Genomic DNA, 14,820 nt, shown 5'->3' with positions numbered 1-14,820 from the left:
TTCAGCTGCAGGATTTCCCCCAGATCAGTAACTACAGCGCAATGAAAACAACAAGCACGTTGGATTTATCAATTCAGTCATTTTATTTCAATGAAAGCACCTTATCTGTCCTGCTCTGACTTAGCAAAAGCTAAGATTGTGTTATCTTATATTCTAGTAGAGTGCTGTACTAACATCTACCCCTACTTTAACCTACAGAATTTACCTCTATTAGTTCTAGTTTTGCTGCTCAAATTCTTGAGGCAGCAGCTACAAGAGCAGCTAAGTCATGAGCTTCCTGACCCTCCAACAGATCAACACTGCCAGTGAGCTTTGTGTCATTTGCAAAATGACTGTGGGTGCTCTCGATTGTCTTGTCCTGATTGTTGTAGAAAATGTCAATTCCATAATCAGGGTTTTGGTTACTCAGACCAGAACCCTGACTTGCTTTGGTACTTGCCTTGCCATGTCTTCTTTTTTGGTTGGGTCCATGTGGCAAAGCCAAAGCATTCACTTTCTGCAGGGCCTGGATCAGGGGCCTGTGCACAAACACACCAGAGGAAGGAGAGAGCATTCCAGTGCTCATTCCAGTGCTCACTCCAGTGCTCATTCCAGTGCTCATGTCTCCATGGGTGTTATAACCATTGGCATTACCACAGAGACAGGAGTGTGTGCAGAGTGCAGCGACAGAGCTGTCCCACAGCTTCTCACAGTGACAAATCAACAACTGCACATGAAAGCAGTGTATGTGCCACAGCTTTAAAAAAGTGTGTTTTCACATCCTGCACAGCTGTTGAGTTGTAGAAGACATCACTGCGGGCTAAAATGTATTTATAAATAATTGTTAGTTAAGAAGAATTTTGGAAACGTTCAAAAAATCCAAGAGCATCATTTCATTGGTGCCTATTAAGTGTGCTAATTGCACACTCAGCAGAGAGTTCCCTTCTAAAGTCAGGTTAGAGAGCCACTGACAAATGCAGTGTGATATGTGACATGTGCAACATCAAGTTGGGAATCAATCTTAGATCTCAGAGAGGAACTGAATGTTTCTGAGAGGACAAGAGGAAGCAGCCTCAAGTTGTGCTAGAGGAGTGATGAGTTGCATATTAGGGAGGATTTCTTCCTTGGAAGAGCAGTTAAGCATTGGAAAATGTTGCCCAGGGTAGTGGTGGAGTTGCCATCCCTGGAGGTGTTCATAAGTGACATTTGGTGATGTGGTTTAGTGGCCATGTGGTCCTCAGTCAACAGCTGCACTTGATGATCCTGGAGATTTCTCCAGCCTTAGTGGTTCTATGGTTCACATGATCCATAGTAGGTTCATGATAAAAACTCCACAGTATGATGATAAAATCCATAGTATGATGATAAAAGAACATCTGATGCTATAAAAACCATTGTGTTACTGATCAGTTCTTGTGGTTCTAGAGAGCTCCATGAAAAATAAACTCCATCTTTGTAATGCTGTTAAACATTCTTCGTTCCTCTTTCTTTACATTTCTGGGAACTCAAATGTAAATATTCTAGCACAAACTTAACTGTGATTTAATAAAGAAACTGACTTCTAAGTCCTTCCTCCAGTGCATCATGGTACACAGGGTTTTTTTCACCATATGTGATTTCACCTAGGAGTCAGCCCCACTAATTATTAGCAAAGGGTTTCTCAAGTTAATCATCTTCTTAGAAGACTTTTGGGACCTTAACTGATGTTTACTGCAGGGCCTTTTGAAATGCAAATCACTTCTGCAAACTTCAGAAAGCCCCAAACTCTATTTGGATTCATTTGTAAGTAGTTAAAGATCAAAGTCCCTCCAACCCAGAAAGAAGATACAACATCTTTTTGTTCCAAAATGTTGATTTATTTTCCCCACAAACTTTCACAGCAATGTTTGGTCTCATACTTTTTTGGTACCTGCAAACAGCAGTCAGAAATCCTTCTGGCTGTTTCTCTAAAGATTAATGAGTTGCAAGCTGCATTTCTTTATTTCATAACCTTTACTATCACAAGAGGTCACTCAATCTGTGAAGGTGACAGCTTTGGATATAACTTTACAACATTAAAAATGTGTGACCCACAGTAAATTACACAACTTGTTCTTTTTGTGGGCAGTGCTGTCAGTGTTTTTCATCTGTGGCTTGTCTGCAGACCAGGAGAGCTCTTGCAGCCCCATTTGTCATGTAGGGAGAGCTCCATGGTGGAGCCCGTTAAAAAATTCTCATGGACCACTTTGTCAGAAGTGAAGTGTCTGAACTTATCCATTACACAAAGTCACGAGGAACTCTTAACTGCTTGAAAATACATCAAGCCATTTCTATCCAGACCCCTATTTGAAGCTATTCCACTAGTTCCTAATATGCATTAAAGAAATTAAGCCAGCCTGTGAGTTCTGGTGCCATCTGGATGGATCAATTTCAACACGTTACCCCTGTTATAGTTTCAGACATAATGATTCAATTGCTGGTACATTGATTTTCCAGCTTTTTTTTACTCTTTACTGAAAAGAAATGGTGGTGAAGGTCTGTATATGCAATATGGATAATTTAAAATACTAGAAACGTCTGAAGTTGTTATTTGTAACTGTTATAACACACAAAGGTACCTCCTGATGCACCGGTGAGGATGGTCTGGGTTGGAAGGGACCTGAAAGCCCATCCAGTGCCACCCCCTGCCACGGGCAGGGACACCTTCCACTGTCCCAGGTTGCTCCAAGCCCTGTCCAGCCTGGCCTTGGATGCTTCCAGGGATCATGGGGCAGCCACAGCTTCTCAGGACAATGTTACAGAATGACAGAATCATTGAGGTTGGAAAAAAGACCATCAAGTCCAAGCTAAGCCCAATCCCCACCATGTCCCCAGCCCAGAGCACTGAGTGCCACCTCCAGCCCTTCCTGGGACACCTCCAGGGATGGGGACTCCAACACCTCCCTGGGCAGCCCCTGCCAAGGCCTGACCACCCTTTCCATGGAGAAATTCCTCCTGGTGTCCAACCTGAGCCTCCCCTGGCCCAGCCTGAGGCCGTTCCCTCTCCTCCTGTTCCCTGGAGCAGAGCCCGACCCCCCTGGCTGTCCCCTCCTGTCAGGGAGTTGTGCAGAGCCACAAGGTCCCCCCTGAGCCTCCTTTTCTCCAGGCTGAGCCCCTTTCCCAGCTCCCTCAGCCTCTCTGGTGCTCCAGCCCCTTCCCCAGCTCTGTTCCCTTCCCTGGACCTGCTCCAGCCCCTCAGTGTCTGTCTGGCCACCAGAACCCAGAACTAGACACAGCACTCGAGGTCTCTCAGCAGGACCAGCACAGAGGGACAGTCGTGACAGGAGTGCAGCATTCCTATGTATCAAAACACCACTGAAGTGGAAAAAATGTTTTATCACACTTCAGCATATGATGGTTTTCTTTTTTCTGTTTTCTTAGAGCTTAATCTAAACAGAGGTGGAAAATGTCAGTAATAAAAAAAAATAATAATAAAAAAAGACAAAAATTAATTTTAAAGCCCAGTTTATCCTAACTAGAACTCAGTTACTCAAATACTGAGTGGAGGGGTGGGTTTTAGTCCTGTGCAAGTCACAGATGCCAAACTCAGCAGATTAAGCCAGCAAGTATTTCAGGAGGTATTACAAAAGTCAGGTCAGAGATCAGAGAAGAAAAGAACAGGATATAAACTCCAGGTCATTCCCATGCATGGATAGGAGCCTGAAGTACCAGCTATAATTAGCTGGGACTAGAAAGCATGGCTAACTTTCCTGCTGGAATAAATGGGCACAGATCTGCCAAAGCCAGCACACCTATGACATTTACAGTGGCAGAATATCTGACCCACATTCCTCCCGGTCCCTTCATTTTGCCCTGCTAACTCCATCATTTCCATCCATCCTGCTGCCATCCTGACTCCTGCCCCTCCATCCTCCCACCTCCCAGCTTTTGTCACAGTAACCCCATTTACAATCCATATTTACCTTCCTTACCGGGGGAAAGAGCAGATGGATTAGCATGATTCTGAAAAGATAATTTCAGGGACATATCTCTTTCAAAGAGGAGATGAAAAATGGTGCAGTAGGGCTGGAAAGATACTTCTAAAAAAGCCAGAAAAGACAGTTAGTGCTCAGCATGGGGAGATGGAGGGAGGGTGGAAAGGTTAATACACTCCACAGAGCCATTGCTTAAATTAAACCTGGCCTTTGAATGCTATCTCGCTCCAAGACACACCGGATTCTATCTCAAATTGCCTCGGCCTTGCTTTTTTCTTCTCTCCCTTTCATCCATTCAGTGAGTCCTGACTCCTGTCAAAGGCACCTGACAGAAAGCTTGAACTCCAAAGTGTTCCCAGCAAAGAGCCTGGATGAGCTTTCTCCCTCTTCCCCCTCTCCCACACATTTTTCTGCTCACACCTTGGCTGCAAGCTGCTGATTCCTGAGCAGGAATGCTCAGCCACAGCTTTTCCTGGGGAAACCAAAACACTGCCAGGCACCTGGAAAACCTAATGAGCTTTTTTTGGAAAGACCAAAGCAGGAAGAGAGGAAAAGTGAGCAAAGCTTGTTCTGATTGCCCAGGGAATATGTGTTCAGCTGACCCTTGGTGTTGAGACATGTGGAAAATCTAGGGAACATAAAGAGTTTTCTTAATAGGAAAACGCTGCACAGCATCTCAATAGTTACTCTGGGGAGGAAATTACTCAGTGCCCTCGTTGCTTGTTGAAATTGGAGAGCTCAGCTTGGACACCAGCAAATTCTCTGGGTGTGTCTTCTCCTTCTTCTCCCTGAGGTCACAGAATATCCTGAGTTGGAAAAGAACCCCCTGGGTCATCCAGTCCAGCCCCTTGGCCCTGCACAGACACCCCAACAATCCCACCCTGGGCCTGAGAGCATTGTCCAAACACTCCTGGAGCTCTGGAAGCCTCGGGACTGTGCTCATTCCCTGTCCAGTGCCTGACACCCTCTGGGAGAAGAACCTTTTCCTGACCCTCCCCTGGCACAGCTCAAGGTGAGGCAATCAGGGGCTCGGAAGAAATTACAAATAAACTTCATGGCCTCAGACTTCTCATGGGGATCCAGGAGGCCACGTGAGCCACAAAGAGGCTCCTCAAACTGAGGGATTTCCAAGGATTTCCAAACTTCCTAATACCCACATCACAGCTAGCAATTCCAAGACAATTACGAACTGACAAACATCATAAAGTCCAATTGCTGGGATCTGAATGGAATAATCCATCTCCAATTCAAGAAAATTGCCACACTTAGTCACAATAATTAAATATTATGTGCATGTATAATTAATAGATGTCTAAACCATCCAGAACAACAAATCCATCTTCATTTCAATTTAACAACAGAGGGCGTTTAAATGGAAGCTGATTGATGCAATGGAAACTGATGGATGCAATTAAAGTGTTTACCTTTTTTTTTCCCCTCAGTTCTTGAAAGCAATTCTTTACAAGCTCATGGCACTGAGCAACTCCACTTCCGTGGAATTTAATGGCAAAATTCCACATGGGATTACCATGACAATGGATACTGACAGCACATACCCAGGGTTTTGAAAACTCCATCCTAATGTTTCTTCCACCACGTGTTCAGGCTCTCAGAGTAGGAATTTTCATATCCAGTGGCTTGGTTATATGGAATTTTATGCTCAAGCTATTACCAGATTTACACTGGCTACAAGCATTGGACAAGAAATTCCTGGGAAAACACGCCTGATCCAGGTTGCAGCTCAAATTAATGCAGGAAGCAGGCTGGCTTCCATTCACACTGACTGCATTTCAAATGGGCCTTCAGTGCATAATGATTAATATTTCACTATAATTATTTGTTCCAATTAAATGTAGCATGATTAAGTGACATTTTCCCCTGTGAAGCTAAACTGCATATTTTTCTTAAAAAAAAAAAAAAAAGCAATGATAAAATTAATTAAGGGAGGTTTGACTTGCTTATTTTGCCATTTAAACTGCTCTTCTTTTTCCATCACTAATTGAGAAATTTAATTTCTCCAGGATAGTTTCTATTGTACACAAAAGAGGCTGCAATCTGGTAATTAAAAGGAAAAAAGGAATATTGCTCCCTAGAAACATTAAAAATAGAGAAAAGCCATTCAGAACTATAAGACCAATAATAGCTCCTGTTGATTTGGTCACCAGCTTTAGATTTGACAATAAGCTCTGAATACTTGGTTTATGAAAGGCACCAGATACAACAGCAGGAAGAAACAGACTCTTTATACTATTATTTGAAATTTCCGTGAAATAAGTCAAGTATTATGAAAGGTGCTTTAAAAACCCCACATTTTCTTAGTATTTTTCTCAGATAGGAACGTTGACTTCTGAAGAACTATCAGAGTCAAGTTTTTCCTGGAAGAACCTCAGTTGTGACTCCTGACCACACAAAGCAGCCAAGTGGCTCTTTAGCAGAACTTTCACAGCAGAGTAGTTCCAACTTGCTCTGGAATTCCATTCCCTTGGATATTCATTATCTTCTGGCTGATATTTTTAAACCTGCCTATGGGATTTGGATGCCCAATTCCCATTAAAATTAAAATGGGGAAATGAGTAACCAAATTAATTAATTGAATTAAAATTAATGAGAGCTGGGCATCCATATCCTTAAGGCAAGTCTGAAAATTCCAGCCAGTTGAGTTTTAGGACAATGCACACATTTCAGGACATATACCTGTGCTCTGGATGTGCATTGACCTACAGAAAACAGGGAGAGGTGTTTCTGCCAAACAGTGGAAAACAGTGTAGGAGAAGATCTCCAAACACTGACCAGTGCTAAAAAATGACAGAATTAAACCCCATATATATCCACATCCCCATCCTAGGCAATGGCTGTTCGTAATTCAGCTAATAGGAGCTATCAGAGCATGATATAGAGCTGCAGTTTGATTTTTAAAGAGAGATTGTCATAATATATTTGAACATTAGTATATACTATTATTCAGAGCTTCCCACAGATTTTCCTGTCACTTCAAATATTATTATTTTATATTTCTAGAAGAGATCAATCACTTCCATTTAATATATTTAAAATTACTGATTTCCTCCCACCCCCCCATACCCTGCATAGCTCTCCTATCATAAAAAACAGTCCACAAAGTTTACGGGTCAGCAAAAAGCTGGCTAATAACACAAATCATAGATTTATATTAGCACTGGAAGTAGGATTTAGGTCTCCCAAAAGTATTTATACTTTTGCTGACAACTAAAATCACACAGCAATAGAAATAGGAATGTATCTGTGGCAGCCTAATGGACTTGGGCTTACTTTGTTTTGCAGTTTTTAGAGTGAAGTCTCATTTACCAGAAGACTTTAAACTGATTTTTTAACTACCCCACTCTCATTTTTGTTACAGTGAAGGATTTCATGTGTGTTCAGGGATCTTACTACCAGTCAGCCAATTCTTAAAACAAATTCCCTTCATGTCAAAGCAAAGATGTCATATTTCACTGACACAAACAGAATTCTTCTGAGAGTTGAAGGTAAGGAAAATGTGAAACCTGTGTTTTATCAAAGAAAGGAACTTTCTATTAAATAATCCAAGTATTGATGGAAATATAATGGTTGGCCAAGCAATATATAGTTAATGTCTTAACACTGACAGTTCTCTCTTTAGGTAGAACTTCACATTTCCTTCATGCCTTTCAAAGACTCTCTTAATCTTCTATAACTCAAAGTACACATTGGCAAAGCAGCTCCAGGTGAATCACTGAATATCACAAAGTCCTGGATGTGCCTGATGCCTTAGGAAGGCTGACCTGGAACAGAGACTGGACAGAGCCAGAGAATAGAGTAGATATTTATTGAAAGGCCTCCAGGACCCACCTTGGGCAGGACAAGAGCCTGACCAGGGCTACACCCAAGGTGAGCCCCAATGGTCACAAAATGGACAAATGGTCACAAGGTCTCACGTGTTTATAAGTTTTGGTCCATTTGCATATTGGGGTTTAGTTGTCCAATTCCAGCTCCAGGTTGTGAGGTCCCATCCTTCTTGTTCCTCCCTTTAGCCCACCCTTGTTTGTGCTTTTGGGCCTGAAAGTTGTCCTTGGTGTTCAGCAGGAAAAGGATTTGTTTTGTGTCCCTGCTCTGTGCAGAGCTGAGTGACACTGAATGTGAGCTCAGAACTGCACCCCTGGGCAGCACAGAATGTGAAACACATAAAAGCTCAAACTTAAGGCATCATTTCCCCCTTTTAGGGGCTTGACAAGGCCTTTTCCTTGTCAAGTCTCTATTCTAAATATCTCCTAATAATAGGTATTCAATAACAAATAAGTATCTAACAAGAGTAAACAATTAACAATAATAAACATCTAACAACAGATGTTGTTACCACGTTTTGTGCTGCCCCTAGAAGAGGTGACCGAGCCCAGCTTGGAGTGGGCTCAGAGCAATCTGGTCTGGGGCATAAAGATCATCCAGTTGTATCCCCTGCCATGGGCAGAGTCACCTCCCACTACTCCAGGTTGCTCCAAGCCCTGTCCAGCCTGGCTTTGAACACTTTCGGGTCATGACTTATAGGTACTCTCCTCCCTAATCCATTCAGATGCAAACCCAAGAACTGCTGGTGGGGAAAAAACCTAACAAAATTAAGAGAGTTTAGGAAAAATCCTGTAGAAACACAAAGGGATGTCCTGTGATGGTCTGTGATATATATCATTATTGGTCACATCTCTCTATTCACTGCCCTGAAACCTCTCTGGCTTTCTCTCCTTCTGCTGCATGTTTTATTAGTTTCTTTCTAATTTATCACCACACACATCCAAACAAGAAGCTGTGTCTTATTAAGCACTTTCCAGGATTTACATTATACAGCCATTACTGAAAACGTTGAGTGTCATTAATAAAACCACTGCTAATGTTAAATAAACTCCACCGTTTCACAGAGGAACATGAGCAGACATAAAACTTGGGGGAAAAAAAACCAGATTTATAATGTCATAAAGGATAATTACCGAGAACATTATCAAGGCAAAATTTCTACTCTTCTCCCTGTAATTAGTGTCCAAGGATCTGTTTAGAACTTCTGCTTCCCCTAGGTACACATAACAGTGGTTCAGAGGATACACAACACAACTCATGGATGTAGATCTGGAGGGGAATTTGTATGAGGGGTGGCTGAGGGCACTTGGCTTGTTCTTGGGGATTGAGGGGAGACTCACTCATTTGATTTTTAAAAAGGGATTGTCATATTATATTTGAGCATTAGTATAGAAAATTATATATGTGTAGCCCTGGTTCATGCCTGACATGTTTGGTTTTCTGAAATTCCTTTCCCAAGAAATTTTCTGTAAACAAGAGACGTGTTTTTGTAACAGCAAATCTGTTTACATTTTTTCACTAGGAGGGACTTCTTCTTGATGTCCCTCTAGTCTGACCAATGTGATTGAAGAAGTTTGTCTTCTTGTCATCATTCAAATTGGTCTGTGTAAAATGGTATTAAAAAAACCCCCACATCCCAAAAATAGAAAAGTCATTTTCAACTTTCTAAAATCAAAGTCTTTGTGTCGTTGTAGTGTACAACAACATCATATATGTGTCCTGCACTGAGGGCTGCAGGACACAAAGGAACAGCTGGAGCTGTTCCAGGGCAGGGTCAGGCTGGAGCTCAGGAAAGGTTCTTCCCCAGAGGGTGCTGGACACTGCCCAGGCTCCCCAGGGAATGGGCACGGCCCCAAGGCTGCCAGAGCTCCAGGAGGGTTTGGACAATGCTCCCAGGGATGGGATTATTGTGGTGTCTGTGCAGGACCAGGACTCCATGATCCTGGAGGGTCTCTTCCAATTTAGGATATTCTGTGAGTCTATGATTTTTTCAGTGCTAGAGAGCTAGACAATAAATAACCTCCTAAATAACTTTCGCTTCAGTATTCAGCAGGTCCAAAGGTTTTTTGGGCTTTTGATTTTTTTTAAGAATCTCTGCACAAGAAATGTTGACAGCCACCAACTGCAAACCCCAAGCAAAGCCTGGAAGTTGTCAGACACAATAATCTAAGAAGAAAGCTGTGAAAATTTCTCCTTTAGAAGGTCTGCATTGTGCTCCCAAGTGGCTCTACGTTGTTGCAGATGTTCTTTGCAGTGCCTGTGTTAATTTTGCACACTGCCTGGGCTGGGCACTGCTGTGTGTTTTATGTGTGATGGGAAGAAGAAGGGGAAAATTACATTCTCAGCCAATTCACATCACCACTTCCCTAAATTCCTGGGAGACACTGGCAGAGTAGGATCTGCAACAACAGCCTCTCCTGGGAGAGCAGCAGTTAAATGTCTATAGATGTCACAGTGTTCCAATCCAGGCTGATCCACAGGGATGACACTGGCACTCACTAAGCTGTTACAAGCCTGCAACAAACCTCCAGAGACCTTTATTTACTGCACTGTTATTCTTCCCCAAGCCCAGATAATTGGAGCAATCCAATTTACAGTCTGTCTGACAACAGTCAGACGTGTTGGGGTGTTAGAGGGGACCTTTGACGTGACCTATCAGTGAACTGTAGCTGTATTTGAGGAGAGGTTAAAGCCAAGTCCAATCTGCATTTCCCCTAGGGAATTTTATGGTACTTTCCAAAGCACAGACTTGTCCCATATTTCACCCTTGCTGCAAACACCAGCTGATTTATTCACTGTACATGCTGCTTAACTATTTCTTTCCAGCTGTTTCACATGTGCCTGTTGCTTTTCCACCAGCAAATCCTGAGGCAGTGTCCTTAGGAAACCAGCACAAAATCATTGCAGTGGCCGTGGTGGAAAGCATTTCCCTGTTGCTTGCACACTGGCTCTCTAGTCCTGTATGCTGAGGGAACTTTCAATTTAATTTGGGAATATTGGACAGAATGGAAGCTTTGGACAAGGTTTATTAGGGTGACCCTCCTGCTGAGCCACGAGGTGCAGCAAGGAACCCCTGGCTTTCCTAAGTCATTTTCAGAGGGGACTCTGGATGTGGCTGGATCCAATCCCAGTCCCAGGCTTGGTTTTCCCCAACTTTACAGGTGTAACTGAGCATTTGTATGGGATGGAAACCCAAATCTAGCCATACGAATAATGAAACTATTTAAATTGATGCTGATAACAAATACCTTAATCAGAATTAGTTACTACAAAGTGTAGACAGCTCTAACTATGAGCACAGTGCACTATTTATTGAAGTCATGACATTAAAGTAGAAAAATAGTCATTGAGTAGGGATTGATGTCACTCACTCATCCCAGTGACCAAATGTCTTTCCTCAGCCTCAAGGAGTGACCTTGAGGGTGTCCCCACTCCAGGGAGAAATCTCAACACACTCCTAGAAGGGGGATGTTGGACTCTCCTGTTAAAAAGTGGGGCTGGTGTTTTATGGCCTAAAGTGACTGATTTCAGCATTCCCCGTAAATTCATTTGACAGACAAATGCTGAATACTTAAAAAATGCTAAGCAAACTATTCAATAACAGAAGGGCTCAGTCTGGATTTTGGCTTTACATCAGCAGATTTTTTTTTCCCAAGTGTTTGCACACAAAACCAACAAAACAGCCTCACATTGACTAATATTTATTAATCAGCAGCGCCTGAAACCAGTTAAAAGCTGAAAAACAGGCATCTGAAAGAGCTTCTCTCTGTCCCAATAAAAACACCTAAAAAGTAATAATTTTCCCAACAGGGAGCCTGCTTTAAAAAGCCTTGCATGTTCTTCCATCAGCTCTCTGCTCTTCAGAGGTTTCTTTCCATATTTCTCCCAGAGTTTTTACACAAAAAGGATAAGAAAAACAATCAGGTTCTGGTTAATTTTTGTAGGCCCAGAAAATGATAAGTCAGGTGTAATCATGCCTGATCTATATCTCACACACCTTGACTGTGCCTTTGAAGGTCACAGCATTCAGTAGATTGTCATCTGTGTGGAGCTGACACAAAGTTTAACACATTCCAGCTGAACATCCCTCACTTTTCCCATCACATCTCTGTGTTTTCGTCACAACACAAACGGATTTATGTAAAATTTATAGAGAACGTGGAAAACTAGAATAGGATCATTCAGTTGGAAGGAACCAGCAGTGATAATCTCGTCCAACTTTCTCACCAGCTCAGGGCTGATTGACACATTTGTGAACCAGCAGAGGAAGTTTTATGCCAGAGAAGGACCTCTGAACATCAGGGTAAGTCTTTCTTGGTCAAGCTGTTCCTACATCCTACAACAAGAAACTAAGTGTTCCAATGTCTTATTTCACTTATTATAGATCATAGAAAGAGTTCTTTTCTTTTAGCATTTTTCTTTTTATAACTACAAGCTTACCCAATCCCTTCCCTTTCACCTCCTTACACTGTCACCTAAGTTTAGGGTGAGCATAAGTCAAAATAGCTCCATACATTTATTTCTATTGCCAGAAAGCCTTGAAGGCTCAGGAAATACAGCATTTGCTGTGGAAATGCTGGAGGTTTTCATACTGGCATAGTCACTGTCTCTAAAAACTTACCAATAATGAAAAGTGTAATGGATTAGTCTGTATAAAAACATGGTATTGAAACTGTGGTTTTTATTAAAAAAACAATACTTCAGGAAGCAGTCAAATTTGAAGTTATAGTTAATTAGATTATTCAAGTCAAATTGCTTTTTCTAGGAAGCATGAGTAATGAAAACACTCTTGTTATATTTTAATTTTTATACAAGTCAAATACTTGTCTCACAAATTTCCCAGATATGATAAAAAGGCACAAAGCCAGAAAGGAACTTTAAAATCAAAACTCAGTTGTTGAGCTGAACCTATTTCTTCTCCAGTTTTTTGTTTGTTTGTTTTTCCTGAACAATTCTCACCTCACTATTGCATGATTTTTCACTTGAGCCAATGAACCAGAACAATCAATCAGCTTTACTGTCCTCCTAAAATCTTTGGAGTTTCAGAAAATTCCAGCCACAGATATTGAGCAACTTGCTCAAGGTCACAGAAGGAACGAGGAAATTATTTGAGTCACAGTCCAAGGGCTTGGACCTCCTTTCTCAAGAGACCTCATTAATAAAAACTGGCTGAAGTATATTAATAGGAATTAATTTTTTCCAGGCTGGAGCTGCATTTGATAGGAATAGGATACAACTGGCTCTCTGTGGCATTCCTAACCCTTAACTAGAATATGTGTGTGTAAGGCTGTGACAAATGAAAGGACTCACGTGAGCATCGTTCTGAGAGAAAAATTAAATATGTAGGTCAAGAGGCAAGCAAAGAAAAACCAGGTTGATGCATTTAGACCACACAGTGAAAGTTTTATTTGTTTATTTGATATTGTTTTATTTGCTTTGCCACAACAGGGCTTTTATACAGGCTCTTCCCCTATGCCTAATAATTAATGAGTTTGTGACAATTATGGTGTGGCAGATGAACATCACTCAGCATCCTTTGACATGGTATCATAACAGTCTCTTTGGTTCTGTTTTACAGTTTAAAGGTTCTATTTCAGTTTCCCTGCTCCTTTTTCTGCCTGACTTTTCTACTCAGCAATGTGCATTCTGTGCCAATTAATAAGCAAATTAATGCCTTGACAAAAGTTCCTTTGCTTTAGTTTAGAGATTTCCCCTCTAGTTTTCCTTTACCATCCCCTCTGAGCTGATGACAACCCTTATCAGATTTATTACCTTTGTCAATCAGTAGATTATGAGCATTCATCTGAGACAGGAGTTACTCACCAAAGCAGACAGGAATTTGCATGTAAACAACCTGCTTAGTTTCTCCTGGTAAGAGCCTGGCTGGAAATGCCCATTCATTAAACTGGAGGTTACAGATCCAAGGCCTGTTTTCATCCAAAACATCAAAATTCTCCCAATTTCTCATCCTTCTCCCCACCATTAGTACAAAATCCCAGAGCACACAACATGCTGGCCATAGATTTTGTCTATAAAAACCACACACTGAGTCTTGTTCTAAACTTCCTCCAAACTTAAATGGACGTCTTAGAAATTTTAATAAAATCAGCTTAAAACACCCCAAAAACTAAACCAAGCAAACCCAAAGATCACCTAGACATGACTGAAGTAACAGGGCTACTAAAAGTGCCCAAAATTCAGTAAAATCACATTCTTCCAAGGTTGCCCTCATGAAGTGAAAGCTGGCATTCTCAAAGATTTCTGCTTTGATGGTGGGATCTCCATCAGAACCACAACTCCATCCAAACACAGTTTATCACTGCTAATCTCAAAGTATCTGTCCTCCACTGTGGGGAACTGGGAGTTCTTTTAAAAGTAGATGGTCTAGGACAAAATTAAGTCAACCGAGACAACCTTGTATCTGAGAATCGTTTATTGGTAACAGAAAAAAAACCAACAAAAAAAGAAGTTATGTCGCCCTGATTTTCAGCCTTCTGAGGGCTGAATATTTCTACTGAAGTTTCTCATGCATGTAACATAAACAAAAGTAGATTGTTTTCATTCCTCTCTGCGATGGACTGCTAGTTTGACCACTAAGGTCAGAGAGGTGTTCCTCTTGTCCCACAATCCTTGATCAAATTCCAAATCTTATTTAAACCCCAATTCATAATAAACTTCTCTTTTTTTCTGCTCACCTTTCAACCTCACGTGAGTGTAGTTCTTTCATGTCGTACAGTGTGAGAGAGTTGCTCTATAAAGTGTGACAGAGCTGCTCTATAAAGAGCACTAGGAAAGACAGAAAAGGAGGAAAGAAAATGGAAAAGGATGTGGACTGGATGGGAGGCAGGCAGGGTTGGACACAGATGGCTCAGGCAGGAACGCAGGGACAAAGCAGGCAGGGTTGGTCAAGGACACAGAGACAGGACAGACACGAGGGCAAGGAAGAACCAGTGAGGGCAGGAGAGCCAAAAGGCAGGCTGGAGCTGGGACAAAAAAGGCACAAACAGGCTAGAGCCCAAGCAAAAAGCAGACCTCAGTGACGTGACTG

The sequence above is a fragment of the Zosterops lateralis genome, assembly GCF_965231275.1.
Source record: "Zosterops lateralis genome assembly, chromosome: 9".
NCBI classification, from domain to species: domain Eukaryota; kingdom Metazoa; phylum Chordata; class Aves; order Passeriformes; family Zosteropidae; genus Zosterops; species Zosterops lateralis.
The sequence above is the reverse complement of the archived record's forward strand: the minus strand, read 5'-3'. Positions refer to the sequence as shown.